A 15180-nucleotide genomic window follows, 5' to 3' on the forward strand; every position below is an offset into this window, starting at 1 on the left:
GGTGTGTGTCTCTGCTGGTGCCTTCATCCTGCCCAGGAGTGTTCCTCCAGCACCGTCTTGGTCCTCCTGCCAGCACCCTCAGGACCAGGTCCCCAGACCCTGCTCAGCCATCATCACTGGGTGACCGGAACCCAGCCAGCCCTCAGGCTTGTCATTTAACCTGGAGAGAACCATTTGTACAGGAACAGAAATACCCATTCTAGCAAATACTCATCAGGACAATTCCCAGTTCCTGACAACTGCCCTTGGTTGAGAAGAGCCCCACCCACAGAGGCGGACCTGAAGTAACCATGTGCAAGGTCCTTGCAACTTAACCCTCACCTCCAGCCACTTACTAGGAATGGACTACTGATCTATGCTGTTCCCAGTTTTGAAACTTGAAGGGAGAGACTGAAGCTGGCTGAAGCTGGTACCTGAATGGCAGTGTCCACATACTCCAGTTGCTGAGGCCTCCACAGACTCGGGCCTGTGAAGACCACCTCCGCCATTAGAAAGGGGAGAGGTTCCCAGGGCAGCTGGGCCGGGGGCTCTGGAGCCACCGAGGATGCAGCCCTCAGCCTGTCCTGGGACCCCCAGCTCACCCACTGGCCCCCAGGCTAGAGGACCTGGAGGGTCCTGGGGAGAAGGCTGCCATCCACCTCCCACAGCACCCTCCGCCATGACGACCACTGTGAGGGCGACCGTTGGGAAGTGAGCAGGACCTCTAACGGACACGCTCTGGGCCTTACGCTCAGGATCTCGCGAGAATTGTCGCGAGCTAACGGCTGCGCGCCGCCCCACCCATCTTATTAACAGAAGTCTCTGTGCTACCGCGGGGCTAGCCAGTGCAGAGGAAATTCATGTCTTTGCTCCTGCTAGTCCCTCTGCCTAGAGAGACCTTTCCCCTCTGGCTCCTCAGGTGAAATTCCTTCGTTTCAACTCCAATATGTCCTCCCCTGGGTGAGGGTGGCGGGGGTCTGTCATCCCCACCTCTGTACTCGCCGGGCTCTATCACCTCTGTTTCAGTCCAGAGAGGCGGCCGTCTCTGCACCGGGACGTCCGGAGACCAGGGGCTGTGTTTGGCTAGTTAATTCTGTCTCCCACAGGGCTTAGTCTTGCGATTTGTACTCGGGAGTAGTCAGTGAGCAGCAGACATGAGTTAAGTCAGAGCGAAAACCATTTTCCCCCAGCCTCATTGTAACAACTGGAGGATGGAAATGGAAACTTGACCCTTCCCAACCTGGAGGCCACAGGGATTAGAGAGGATTTCAGGTGAACAGGCGGCTAGGCGGTGTGTGTTGTGGGGGGGGGGGGGGGGTGGGCAGGGTGAGCGCCGGCAGTACCTCAACATTGCCATCCCTCTTTCACAACTGAAGGAACCCCTCAGCCTGTGCAGGATCTGGGGGAGCTACTACTCAAGAACTTCTGCAGCTTGCAACAGTTTACCTCCTGGGTACCATGGCGATGGGAAATTGGTCGTCATGGCAACCTCATTATTGACAAGAGGCTGCAACCGCGGGCAGATAGTGAATGAGGACAGGAAACGCATTAAGCACGGGAGCATCAAAGTCAAGAGGCACAAGCAGTCCTGGCCAAAGTCCCTGCTAAAGTGACTGAGATTTTGCAGAACTAGTCACCCAAAGGGCATCCAGTGACCCTCTCCTGGCATCCAGCGCCCATCGAGGGCCCCATTTATGACGGAACAGAGGCGCCACATCCTCTAATTCTCCCACTGCTGCTGCTGCCAAGTCGCTTCAGTCGTGTCCGACTCTGTGCGACCCCATAGACGGCAGCCCACCAGGCTCCCCGGTCCCTGGGATTCTCCAGGCAAGAACACTGGAGTGGGTTGCCATTTCCTTCTCCAATGCATGAAAGTGAAAGTGAAGTCGCTCAGTCGTATCCAACTCTTAGCGACCCCATGGACTGCAGCCTACCAGGCAAGAGTACTGGAGTGGGGTGCCATCGCCTTCTCCGAATTCTCCCACTCGTTCAGTGAAATCCTAACGCGCTTCCCTGACCCAGCAGACTTTTCAAGAATCCGAAATTTGGGCGTACAAGCTTAGAGCTAGTGGCTGTGACGGCGGTCTCCTCCCTTCTCCCGGCCTGACTTTCTAGCGCCCCATCCAGTGATTTCTCACCCAATTATGTCGCCCCATGCCTAGACAACAATATCAGTTGCGAATTTTTATGAATGAAAGTGTGTGTGCGCGCGTGGGTGTGCAGCTTGATAGGCTGGAGGACACGTCCAGAGAGACTGAACTGTCCCGGAGAGAGCCTGAATCCAGGTCTGGAGCTACTGTCCCAGGGTAGGAGGAGGAGCTCCCACTCCCACTATCACGCTGTCGGGTTTCCAGATGAGTTGTGCAGGTGGAACCCCTCGCAGGGAGCCCTGAGCGAGTGAATTGCCTGTCCCGGGCACCGGGTCCACCGCCGCGGAGATCACAGACCCGGGCTCGGGGTTTTCTTTGCTGCTGCTCCTGTCATCCTCGGCCACATCCCGCGTCTAACTAGGGATACCCACTTCAGAATGACAACGTTTAAAGTCTCAGCAACAGCATAAAATAAGGCAGCTGTGAATTGGAGGATTCCACGGAGAGGAGAATAAATCGGCCCTTCCTCCAGTCATCCAGCCCTTGCCCGGGAAGGCTGGAGCGCAAGGGGTTGCTGGCCGCGCCCCTCAAGGATTGGGAGTGGGGGCGGCGGCTGAGCTGGGGAGAAAAGCCTGAGGATGAGGACAGAGAGCCCGTGTGATTATCCGCTTAGGGGATTGCTAAGAATCAGAGGGCCCCCCACCCCGCCCCTTCTTGCTCCTAAACGCTAAGCCCCTAAGGCAGGAGCAGCCAAGATCTCGGATTATGATTTTATCATTAAAAAAACAAAAGTGACTGTTCACTCCCCCAGAGAATTTTAATTCTTTGCCTCTTCCTCAGCCCACCTGTCTCCGGATCCTCAAGGCTGAGTAGGATCCAGTGGAGGCAGTCCCCCGACCCCCGTCCGCATTCTCCTTGGCTCCTGCTCCCTCCAAGTCGTGGTCACTACTTCCTCAGGAGCCGCGCACACTCGGGGAGACTGCGCGGGACCCCAATCTGGACCCCGGGGAAAGAGGCGGCCACGAGCCTCTTCTAGGACGGGCGGCCGTGAAGGCGGGGCGTCCGGGTACCCGGGATCTTGGGGAGGTGTCTTGGGGGTGGTGCCAGGTGCATCCTTTTGCTGAAGGAGCCCAGCTTCTTCTGCCTCCAGCCTCGACGGCTCAGCCTGACTTGGCCCAGCGCGGCGGCTGCGGGACGTGAGTAGAAGGGGGTGCGATAGATTTAGAAAGCAGGGACGGCCTCTAGTCCTTTGATTGCTACTGAAGGGATGTGTGTGCCGGGGTGGGAGCAAAGCTGGCCCTTGCTTCTGCCCCTTTCTCCCCTATTTCAGCACCGGGGGCTTCGGACAGCGCCGCGCCCACCAGAGGGCCCCGCGACCCTAGTTCCTTGAGCGCATATCTTTAATCCACTTTCATACTGGAGTCTGCGTCCCCCGCGCACCTCCCAGCGCCCCAAGAACCATCAGCTCAAGAGCCCCTAAATTCCTTACCCCACCAAAGTTTGAGCTCTCCGCAGCGCGCCTGTGCCTGGCGGAGCGTCTCCTCTTCGCTCTGGACAGCAGCGCCCGCCTTGCTCGCTCCCACACGCTCCAGCCCCAGGACCCTCCTCTGCTGGCAGCGGAAGGAGCCGGTTGCCTCTCTCTCTCTCTGCGAAAGTCAGGTGAGGCTCTGGAGCCTCAAAGGCGGTCCCGGAAGAGGCCGAAGCCGCTCGAAGCCGTACCCTCTGAGGCAAGAGGGACGAGCCAGGAACAAGCAAGCAGCAAAGTCCGTCTGTCAAATCTGGACTCGCTCCTAACCGCGAACAGCCTCCTTGGACTCCTTCCTGGGATTTTGTTTTAAAACTGGTAGTGTAATTCACACCGCATGAGGACACAGCAGAGATCTGGGAGTTTGAAGTTTAAAGGTGGGAATATATATCCCCTTAAACTCGTTTACAATCTTAGGCGGGAGAGTTTGAGAAACAAATGTCTCTTGGGGATATGGTGTATTCTCCTTGCAGAGTTTTGGTTTCCTTCTATCACACCAGACAACACAGATTCCCTGAACCAAAACTTTAAACCTACCAATCCAGCTGGTATTCATTGCCCACTATGGAGGCCAAAGGTGCTTAAACTCTTTTTGAAGAAAAAAACCTTTTAGCACAGCCTCCATATTTCTGCAAACTCACTTTTGCCACAGAAGGTATATATCTGACACACACATATCAAGGATGAAGACCTAATCTCACCTCCTGTTCACTCTCCGGTTCTGGATGAACAGGTCCCAGGAGGAGTCCAGCTTTCTTGTCTGGGACAAGAAGCCTCTGGGTTCCAGGTTCCCATAAATTAACACCCTTACAGGAAGAAATTCTGAAGGAGCAGATCCCCCTCAGGACCCTGAAAACCAGAGGCTTCTCTGAGGACTTGAAGTACATGGCATTTCCTGAACATACCTATCAAACTGTCTATTCATGGAGCAAACTGTCTTCAGAGGGCAAGCTTTCAAGTTCATGCAGATTTGAAGGGAGAGGTGAAGTGTATCCCATTCACTTGAGAAATAACGAATTAGACATATGTACACACATTTATCTACAGAAAGGACACAAAGCCTAGGGAAAAAAAAACTTCCTTGAAAAGTCAGGCTAAATTGTTCAGATTCAAAGGATTCTGGTTATAGGAAAACAAATGAATGGAAATGGTGAATCAATAAAGTTGAAGCCACAGAAGATGGAGAAGAAGAGAGTTTTTGTTTGGTCATTTGGGCTCTTGGAAGAAACTTGAATTTACCACAAGAGAAAAAAACAATTCATGAGACCATGGTCTCCTTAGCCCACAGAGTCTCCAACATACATCATTTACCCTAGGCAATTTTTTTTAAATAGTCCTTATTATTGAGAAATGCTGTATTTCTTCTAATCCATGTGATTTATACAAGTAAGAGCTGTTTCCTGTTGGCTTGTCCTCAGGGAAGACAGGAAGCAGGTGGTTATCCTCTGTGGCCCAAAAATATTTTAGAGCTTTTAAAGAATCTTGAATGCTGATTTTGGAGAAAGTAGTAGTAGTAGCTATCAAATAGGAGACAATTTTTGAGGCATAATATTAAAAATCCATTTGAACTTTGTTTTTGAAATGTAGACCATTTCTAAGATCTGAAGGGGAAAACAAGATCTTACAAAATTGATCATAAGCTGGAGAAGTGCACTGAATCTGATGAAATAAAGTAGACCATCTACTATAGGACTGAGCACATAATTGGGCTATAGGGCATTATGTGGGTGTCGATAATTATTACTGAAGAACCTCTGGCACCTGAAAGATGGAAACAGATGAACTGAGACTGGGAATGAGCAGAAGGAGCCCACAGAAGATGTCTCTGTGAATTTGCCTGGAAAGACATCTAGGAGCAAGATCTTTGACTGCCAGTTTAGAGGGTCCAGATTTGGCCAAAGACACACTGAGTGCGGTGGCATCTGGGGATCTGTCCTATTGCTGAAGCTTCATCTGAGATACAAGATGGTGTGTATGCATGGCATCTTTGTCAAGAGGCAAGACACAGTCAGCACCAGGCAATTCCCGATGAGCCAGCGGGATGTCCTCACAGGTCCATGGGATCCAGAGACTCAGCATAGGGATCGTCAGAAACCCAAAGCCTTGTGCCAGAAGAGGAAGACCACAGTGTGAAGGACATGATGGAGGACACTACTTCCTTATTCTGATGGGGCAAGTGAGATTGGGAGGAGGGAAGACTGGGTGGATCCTGTGTTGTTTCAGTCTCAGTCAGGGCTCACTAAAGCAATGAGAAGGGGTCTGTGGGGGAAAGGGTCGCACTCGGCCATCCAGAGCTGAGGAAGGTTGGCCCCAGGGAAGCTAGGAGACCAGTTCTGTTCACCTGTGATTTCAGTGCCAGAGAAATGAAAGGATAAATACTAGCCATGCCCAGAAGGGTTGAGTTAGAACAGGAGCCTGGATAAGTGTGGCTTAGGGGACTCCCCGGTGATTTGGAAAAACCCAGATGCTGGGAAAGATTGAGGGCAGGAAGAGAAGGGGGTGACAGAGGATGAGATGGTTGGATGGTATCACTGACTCAATGGACATGAGTTTAAGCAAACTCCAGGAGATAGTGAAGGACAGGGAGGCCTGGTGTGCTGCAGTCCAAGGGGTAGCAAAGAGCCTCAGACACAACTAAGCAACTGAAAACAGTGATATTTAGTTTTATTTTAAAATTTAGAAATGGTGTGATTACAGTCTATATAGTCTTCTGGGATTTTTTTTCCCAACCAATAATTAAGATTCAGTGACGCTGTTGCTTGTAGCCATGGGTCTTTTAGTTTTACTCTGTATATATACAATTTGTTATTTATTCTGTGTGCATATTTTGTACTTTCATTTTAAAAAACTAGGAAGCGGAGCTAAATTTTTGCTATCCTAATTACGTAAAATCTGCCCAGTCCAAACACTTCAGACATCCTGCTACTAAGTCACTTCAGTCGTGTCCGACTCTGTGTGACCCCATAGACGGCAGCTCACCAGGCTCCCCCATCCCTGGGATTCTCCAGGCAAGAACACTGGAGTGGGTTGCCATTTCCTTCTCCAATGCATGAAAGTGAAAAGTGAAAGGGAAGTCGCTCAGTCGTGTCCGACTCTTTGCGACCCCATGGACTGCAGCCTACCAGGCTCCTCCGTCCATGGGATTTTCCAGGCAGGAGTACTGGAGTGGGGTGCCATTGCCTTCTCCGCAGACATCCTGGGAACCTGATAATTACAGGCTGGTGTTGAAAGGCACATAATTTGTGCCCAAAGGTGGGCAACAAGGCAGCTGCTTCTGCTGGGGGCCATATGGTGTCCCTTATGTTAAAGAACACACAATCTGATAAGCAGATAAGCCACACTAGCAGATGAGAAGTAGAAATGCACACAGATAAGTCCACTTATCAGTAAGGGGAAGGTGTCGGCCAGCCCTGGCAGATGGCCTAGATCCTTGGTGAATGATAAAGGCAATTTGTAGGAGTGGCTTTTGGGAAATAAAATACTTATGCAGAGGCAGACAGGGTTCACAGGAGAGGCAATCATGCATCAGTTTCCCCAGCAAAAATGCTCCTAGTCAGTGTAAAATCATCTGGGGGAAAAATGCCTGAGGTAGGGAGAGGCAATTGTGTTTAGTTTTTAAGGCCCACTTTGCCTGCTTCCTTCTCAGACCATGAAGAAGACAACCTCTGTTTCCCTCACCTACCTGGCAGTTGGAAGAATAGAAGGAAAATAAATTAATGAAATATGGAGTTATGAATTCTATCCAAATGTCATTAAGAGCCCAAGGAGGTCCATGGTACTGTGGATCTAAGCTACTTTGTCCTGGGAGCCGCCCCCTTCAGGTCAGCCTTGCAGGCAGTGGAAAGGTAGGAGCTGCTGAAAAGGCCTATGTGGGTGGGAGCCTTCTCACTCTGTACAAATCTCCTGTGTCTGACCACCAATGCCTGCAATTCCACTCTCAGAATTTCATCCTTTTATTTTCAAACTTTGGTTCTTTTTAAAATGCCAGTAACTCCAGGTGCTAGAATGTGGTGGATAAAGAATCAAATAAAAAGTTCTGATAAGATTGAGGAGAGCATTTGATAATGCTGGAAACCAGTGAGGGTGGCATGGTGTGGATATCACGGCGTGGGGGAGGGGGTGCTATCAGGGGGACAGGGCCGGATGACAGACACTCAATACTGAGGGCAAACTTGGCCCCCATTACAGCCACGCCTGGTCCTGGCCTCGGAAAGTCACTTGAGTGTTCCTCTAAGACTAAAACCTTCCTTTTCCACCCAAATGGAAGGACAATTACCTTTGCGATTGTAAAAGCTGACAAATGTGTACGGAATGCAAGGCTGCTTGAGTGGATTGCAGCATGAATGCCATCACAGGCGCTCATTAATAGATGTGAGTCACCCTGGGGCTCAGTACTGCTCAGGACCACATTCTCATCAGGGCCTGGGGGAAACACATGGAAGTGTCCTGTACATTTCAGTATAGATGGAGTGTATGGCTAACATGCTTTCAGGAAATATGGCAAATAAGGGGTTTAAATCCAGATCCAAAAAATGCTTGAGAGCTTTCAGTGATGGGCTGAAAATACAGACCAAGAAAAAAAAAAGTAACAGGAACAAGGATAATGTTCTGCATCAGGGTCCTAAAAAATCAGCTGTCCCAGTACAGAAGAGGAGACATGGCTTAGCAGACCTCATTTAATATGATGCGAAGCCTCAAGATGATATATTTCTACAGAATTAGCAAAAGTTAAGGAGAATGCTGACTTAATAGAGTTCAATTCAGTTTAGTTGCTCAGTCGTGTCCGATTCTTTGCGACCCCATGAATTGCAGCATGCCAGAACAGCCTCCCTGTCCATCACCAACTCCCAGAGCCCACCCAAACTCATGTGCATTGAGTCGGTGATGCCATCCAGCCATCTCATCCTCTGCTGTCCCCTTCTCCTCCTGCCACCAATCCCTCCCAGCATCAGGGTCTTTTCCAATGAGTCAATTCTTCTCATGAGGTGGCCAAAGTATTGGAGTTTCAGCTTCAGCATCAGTCCTTCCAATGAACACCCAGGACTGATCTTCTTTAGGATGGACTTGTTGGATCTCCTTGCAGTCCAAGGGACTCTCAAGAGTCTTCTACAACACCACAGTTCAAAAGCATCAATTCTTCAGCACTCAGCTTTCTTCACAGTCCAACTCTCATATCCATACATGACCACTGGAAAAACCATAGCCTTGACTAGACAGATCTTTGTTGGCAAAGTAATCTCTCTGCTTTTTAATATGCTATCTAGGTTGGTCATGATTTTCCTTCCAATGAGTAAGCATCTTTTAATTTCATGGCTGCAATCACTAGTGATTTTGGAGCCCCAAAAAATAAAGTCTGACACTGTTTTCACTGTTTCCCCATCTATTTGCCATGAAGTGATGGGACCAGATGCCATGATCTTAGTTTTCTGAATGTTGAGCTTTAAGCCAACTTTTTCACTCTCCTCTTTCACTTTCATCAAGAGGCTTTTTAGTTCCTCTTCACTTTCTGCCATAAGGGTGGTGTCATCTGCATATCTGAGGTTATTGATATTTCTCCCAGTAATCTTGATTCCAGCTTGTGCTTCTTCCAGCCCAGCGTTTCTCATGATGTACTCTGCATATAAGTTAAATAAGCAGGGTGACAATATACAGCCTTGATGTACTCCTTTTCCTATTTGGAACCAGTCTGTTGTTCCATGTCCAGTTCTAACTGTTGCTTCCTGACCTGCATACAAGTTTCTCAGGAGGCAAGTCAGGTGGTCTGGTATTCCCATCTCTTTCAGAATTTTCCACAGTTTCTTGTGATCCACACAGTCAAAGGCTTTGGCATAGTCAATAAAACAGAAATAGATGTTTTTCTGGAACTCTCTTGCTTTTTCGATGATCCAGTGGATATTGGCAATTGGATCTCTGGTTCCTCTGCCTTTTCTAAAACCAGCTTGAACATCTGGAAGTTCACGGTTCACATATTGCTGAAGCCTGGCTTGGAGAATTTTGAGCATTACTTTACTAGCCTGTGAAATGAGTGCAATTGTGCAGTAGTTTGAGCATTCTAGAAAAGAGGTGAGGCTTGCTTAGAGCTTCTCATGTAAACCTACCTGGATTATTTTCATTTTGGTTACCACATTTTTAAAAGGTGTTCCACAACAGAACTTCCCTGGTGGCACAGTGGTGAAGAATCCATCTGCCAATGCAGGGAACATAGGTTCTATTCCTGGTCTGGGAGGATCCCACATGCCCTGCAGAGCAACTGCGCCCATGCATCACAACTACTGAGCCTGTGCTCTGGACCCCAGGAACTGCAGCTATTGAGTCTACGTGGCAACTACTGAAGCCCGAGCCCGTGCTCTGCAACAAGAGCAGCCAGTGCAGGGAGAAGCCTGTGCATCATGATGAAGAGTGGCCCTTGCTCCCCACAACTAGAGAAAGCCTGGGCAAAAGCAGTGGCACGGCCAAAAAGATAAGTATTGCCCAGTCATATTATAATAAAATTTAAAAATCTATTCAATAAATCAATTCTACATTTTGTTATGTTCTAGTTTTTCTTCACATACACATGTTCTTTTTACAGTCATAATAACGTGTAAATACAAATTTCGTTACTCTACTTTTAATTGTCTTGAGGAATAGCCTAGCTTGCTATTTGGATTCTAATGCTTTTCTGGTCACAGCCAAAACATTTATCACTGGCCATGATCATGGCCAAATGAATTACATAATCAATAGAATGATTTACACACTTACTGATCTTTTTATGTACATTTAAATTATTTCCCATTTTTCAGTCTTTTAAATGATGGCCATAAGCACATGCATAGAATCTTTGCCTATTTTTGGTAATTATTTCCTTATGTTCCCAGAAGTAGGATTACTCCAAAGATGTAAACATCTGAATCCAAGAGAAGTTTTAGCAATTTCTATTGCTAAAAATCATTTACCAGTTCCACCATTTTTTCACCTGTATTCTATTTTTCAAATTTCATGCATAAACTCTACCCTATTATAGTTTTAATTTGCATCACAGTAAGATGTAGTAAAGTTGAACATTTTCTCATGTCTGCTTATTACTTGTGTTTCCTCTTGGTGAATTATTGATTCGTGTTCTTGGCCCATTTACATTAAAGTTGATGCTTTTCCTTTCAATTTTTATGAGCTTTTTGTGCAATACTGAGAGAAACTTCTCTCTGATTTATTTGATGAAAATATTTCTCACAGTTGGCTTGCCTTTGAGTTATAATGTTTATTTTATAGACTTACAAAACATTTCCCACTGAGATTCATTCAATTCACTGAAATCCTAGAATGCATACTTTCACTACATATATGTTGCCTACTCCTTTTTTGATGGTTTTACATGTTTTTATACTTAATATTAACTTTTTAATACCACTGGACTTGTTCTGACATATAGTCAAGAATTTTACTTAAAATCTTTGAAACTTTTTAATTAATGTGGAAGTCAAGTTCTTCATCTATTAAAAAAATTTAAAAGCCACCTACTTCTCTTATTCCAAGATCCTCTAATAGACTATTGAGTGGACAAATACATGATTATCCAGGATACCCCCACCATTGTTCAGGATTCTTCAACCATGCTATGTCAGTTACCAGCTCATTAGCTCTCAGCTCCCCAGTATTACTTGCTTCTCAGTGCAATATTAGGCATCTGTTTTGTGCAGAATGCAAGATGTAAAGCTGACTCCATACAGGAAGCAGGAAGGGACTCTTCTGCCTCTTCTGGCAGCTGCACCGCTGGTCAGCAGAGAGGGAGTGAGCAGGACCAGCGGTCTCTGCCCCATCCCCACCCCACCGCACTTCTGCCTAAACCACACGGCTCCTTGATGATGTCTCAGCCCCAGTCCTACCTGGTGGTCGCCTGCCGGCAGCTCTCTCAGCGTGGACACCTGGTGCCACAGCCCATCCTGCCTGGATGGCTGCTCCAACTCCATCTGCTTCCCTATGCCCTCACCCCCCAGATTTGTCTCCTGGGACTTTTGGTGCTACAACCCTCTGACACAAGCATCAGAGCTCTAGGTCTCCTTCTCACACCAGTGCCCTCAATTTCTTTGCACACCTGTGTGGCTTACCCCATCTGCATTCTGCAAGTTGCTTCCCGCTGGTCCAACAACTGCAGATCAGCTCAGGCCTATGCAAACCAGGGACCTTCTCTGCCACCCATTGGCCTGCAGTTACGCCAGATCCAACAAGGTCTAGCCTTTGGGAGGAGGGGTTCCATTCCAAGTTTGTCTTCCCTTGGTTACTCCCCTTCAGCCCTGGGGTGTCATGTAGATTCTCTCACATCTTGTGGTTACCCTTTTATCATAGCTTAATGATCTTTATAGTAATCTCCTCCTGTTTAAATTATTGTGTGGTTTCTGCCTCTTGATTAGATCCAAACTGATATAGAGATATCTTTTATATTTTTATCTAGAGAAGAGAATCAGAAATTTTTTCTTAAATACTAACTGGATAGTAAGTATTCTAGGCTTTCAGGCCAGATGGTCTCTGTCACAAAATCCAACACTCATTCATGTTAAAAAACAAAATAAAACCCAAAACTCTCAGAAAATTAGGAATAAGAGGAAACTTCCTCAAGTTGATAAAAGTCATCTTAGAAAAGCTTACAGTTAGAAGTTAGAAAAGCTTACAGTTAAAATCACACTTAAATTTGAAGAGATCAGGAACAAAGCAAGGGTATTCGCTTTCAGTCCTTCTGTTAGTGTCTGTACTGAGAGTCCTAGCCAGGGCAATACTGAAAAACAGAATGAGCAAGTGGCATGAAGATGAGGAGAATGTAACTGCCATTACTCAAAGACAGCATGAATGTATGCAGAAAATCCAATTTACAAAAATATTATAACTAATAAGTAAATTTAATAAGATTGCAGGACACAAAGTTAATACACAAAACTCAATTGTATTTCTATATAATCTAGCAAAAAACAATAGAAAATTAAATTTTAAAAAGTATTTACAATTGCATCATAGACATAATTCTTTATTCTATGTGTAAAACTTGTAAACCATTGCTAAGAAAAATTACTAAATAAATGTAAATATATACCACGTCATGGCATATGTTTATGAAATCTCAATAATTTAAAGATTTCCCCTCATATTAATCTATAGATTTCATGCAGTCTCAATCAAAGCCCATGTGTGTGTATGTGTGTGTGTGTGTATGTGTGTGGGTGTGTGTATACAACTGATTTTTTGATAAAGGTGTCAAGGCAATTCAGTGTGGAAAAGAAATTCATTTTTAAGAAATGTAGTGAAAAAATCAGGATGTGTATGAATAAAACAAATCTCAATTCCTATTTCACTCTACACAGGAAACTTAATTTGAGATGGATCATAGACAGACCTACATATGAAAGCTGCAATCAAATGCATAGAAACAAAAGAACAGAATATTTTCATGATTGTGTAGTAGGCAAAATTTTTTTAGACAAGACCAAAAGTTACTAACCGTAAAAAAACACAATAAATTATACTTCACCAAAAAGTTTCTTCTAATAAAAAGATACCATCAAGAAAATGAAGAGGATAGTCTACAAAATTAATTGTACACGCTCTTCAATGACATATAGACTGACAGATGGGCAGACAGACAAGCAGACTGAGGGACTGTTTCGGATTAAAGAAATCTAACAATAAATGACAACTAAAGGCAACGTGATTTTGGTTTGGATCCTCGACTCCAGCAATTTTTCTGTCAAGGGTGTCATGAAACAACCAATGAATTCTGAACAAGACTGTAGTTTAATAATAATTGCGTTAATAATAGTTGTGTGTCACTGTTAATTTACTGATTTTGATAATTGTACTGTGATTAAGTAAGAGGATGTTCTTGTATTTAGAAAACACTGAAGTATGAAATAAAGAAGTAACATCTCTGTTACTTAGGGTCAAATGGTTCAGAAAAAAGAATTAGTATGTGTGTGTGTGCAAGACAGAAAAAGTTGACATGCTGATTGGTAAAATAACATTTTTTTTTTTTTTGGTAAAATAACATTTATGGGTCCCGGGTGAAGGTATATGGAAATTTTTTGGACTATTTTTGCAACTTTTCTGTAAGTCTTATTTCATAATAAATATTTAAAAAGGAAATGTATAGACATAAAATACTCACAATACATATATCTGACAAAGGAATTATTTCCAAAATATATAAAATTTATATAAATCAATAATAAAAAGACAACCCAATTAAAAAATGGGAAAAGTATCTGAACAGACATTTCACCAAAGAATATATAGGGATGACAAATATACAAATGAAATGGACTCTGTCATTAGTAATCAAATTACAAATTGGAAATGTAAATTAAAACCACAGTGAAATACTACTGCACACCATTAGAATGACTAATGAAAAAGTTAAAGTACATATGGAGAGAATATAGAGAAGCAAACACACGGTGGGAATGTACAATGATGCATTTGTACTTTGGAGAACAACTTGACACTTTCTTATGACGTTAAAAGTACCCCAACCTCATGATCCCGCATTTCCACTCTTAGATGTCTTTTTCTCAAGAGAGATGAAAACATACATCATCAAAATGGTTTGTACACAAATGTTCATAGCAACTTTGTTTATAATAGCCCCAAATTGGAAATAAATCAAATGTCCATCAATACATGAAGGGATAAACAGATTGTGATTTATTCAAACATGGAACATTACTCAGGTCTAACTTACTTGAGATGATGAGGTGGCCCCCACGGAATGGAGGTGTTTGAAAGCTGCTGATGAAGGGAATGTGGTTTGCTTTGTCCCTCTTAGAGCTATGACACAGCGCAGCAAGAAGTCACAGGCACCTGGAATTTCAACCCCTTGAGTGGAGGCTGAGCTCATGAAGTAAAGGTTTCCAGGGGAAGTGATTCAGAACCTCTGGGATGACTTCACGCAGTTTATTATTCACAAGATCAGAGTGACATTTAAATCATGCAGATGTACCCTGCTTATCTGTGAGTGGACACAGCACACACTGGCAGTGCCACAGAGCAATAAATAACACATTTTAGAGGAAACAAGGGTATTTTACATTTCCGTTTGACTCTGTGAAATGCGGCTTTTGAATTTGCCTTCTCTATTGAATTCCAATTTCTCGCCAAGTAGCTGTATAAAGGAATTTATCTTTTTTCTTCTGCCTCTCCCCCACCTCCTTCCTTTCGTTATTTTTCAGTCTTTCTCCTTCCTCTCCCTCTTCTTCACTTCTCTTCTCTGTTCCACCTCCTCCCTACTCTGGCTTGTACCTACTGTTTGGGGTGAGGGTACAACCACCATTTTCTCCTGCCCGGTGTGAGTTCAAATCCTCTGTGTGTTGCATGGGTCCCATGGTTACCACGAATGCTTGTTTTGGTTGTGGAAGGAGAATGAGGAGGGAGATTGTAGGAAGCAGATCTGGGAGGTTCTTGAGGGAATTTTGGATGAAGGAGTCTCCTCCCACGCACCTGACCCCATTCCTCAAACCTGCCCATTGTACAGATAAGAAAACTGAGGCCCATAGTGGGGAGTAACAAGCTCAAGTTTTTTGTTGTTGTTGTTGTTTTTTTAATCAAGGAGTGTTACTGGCACAC

At 45.2% G+C, this 15180-nt stretch overlaps 1 protein-coding gene and 1 long non-coding RNA gene across 6 annotated transcripts in view; one reads left to right on the forward strand and one right to left on the reverse strand.

Moving 5' to 3' along the window:
- Positions 1 to 15180, reverse strand: part of CNGA3 (cyclic nucleotide gated channel subunit alpha 3) — a 71122-nt gene that overhangs the window by 32641 nt on the left and 23301 nt on the right. For 2 of the 5 annotated variants that reach the window (XM_086328099.1, XM_086328094.1), the window contains exon 1: positions 3559 to 3698. The exons of 1 other annotated variant lie outside the window; for it this stretch is intronic. The gene's annotated coding sequence lies outside the window, so the exon portion shown is untranslated. Of the gene's footprint in view, positions 1 to 3558; positions 3699 to 14299; positions 14432 to 15180 lie in introns of those variants that run through there. 2 more of the 5 variants (XM_086328096.1, XM_086328098.1) reach the window with 2 other exon arrangements.
- LOC147363736 (uncharacterized) lies at positions 743 to 7322 on the forward strand. Its single transcript, XR_015137397.1, has 3 exons — positions 743 to 898; positions 1356 to 5770; positions 7241 to 7322. It is a non-coding gene; the product is annotated as an uncharacterized LOC147363736 (long non-coding RNA).

The sequence above is a fragment of the Bos grunniens genome, chromosome 11, assembly GCF_055505025.1.
Source record: "Bos grunniens cultivar Pamir isolate PY7600 chromosome 11, Bosgru_T2T1.0, whole genome shotgun sequence".
Lineage (NCBI taxonomy): Eukaryota > Metazoa > Chordata > Mammalia > Artiodactyla > Bovidae > Bos > Bos grunniens.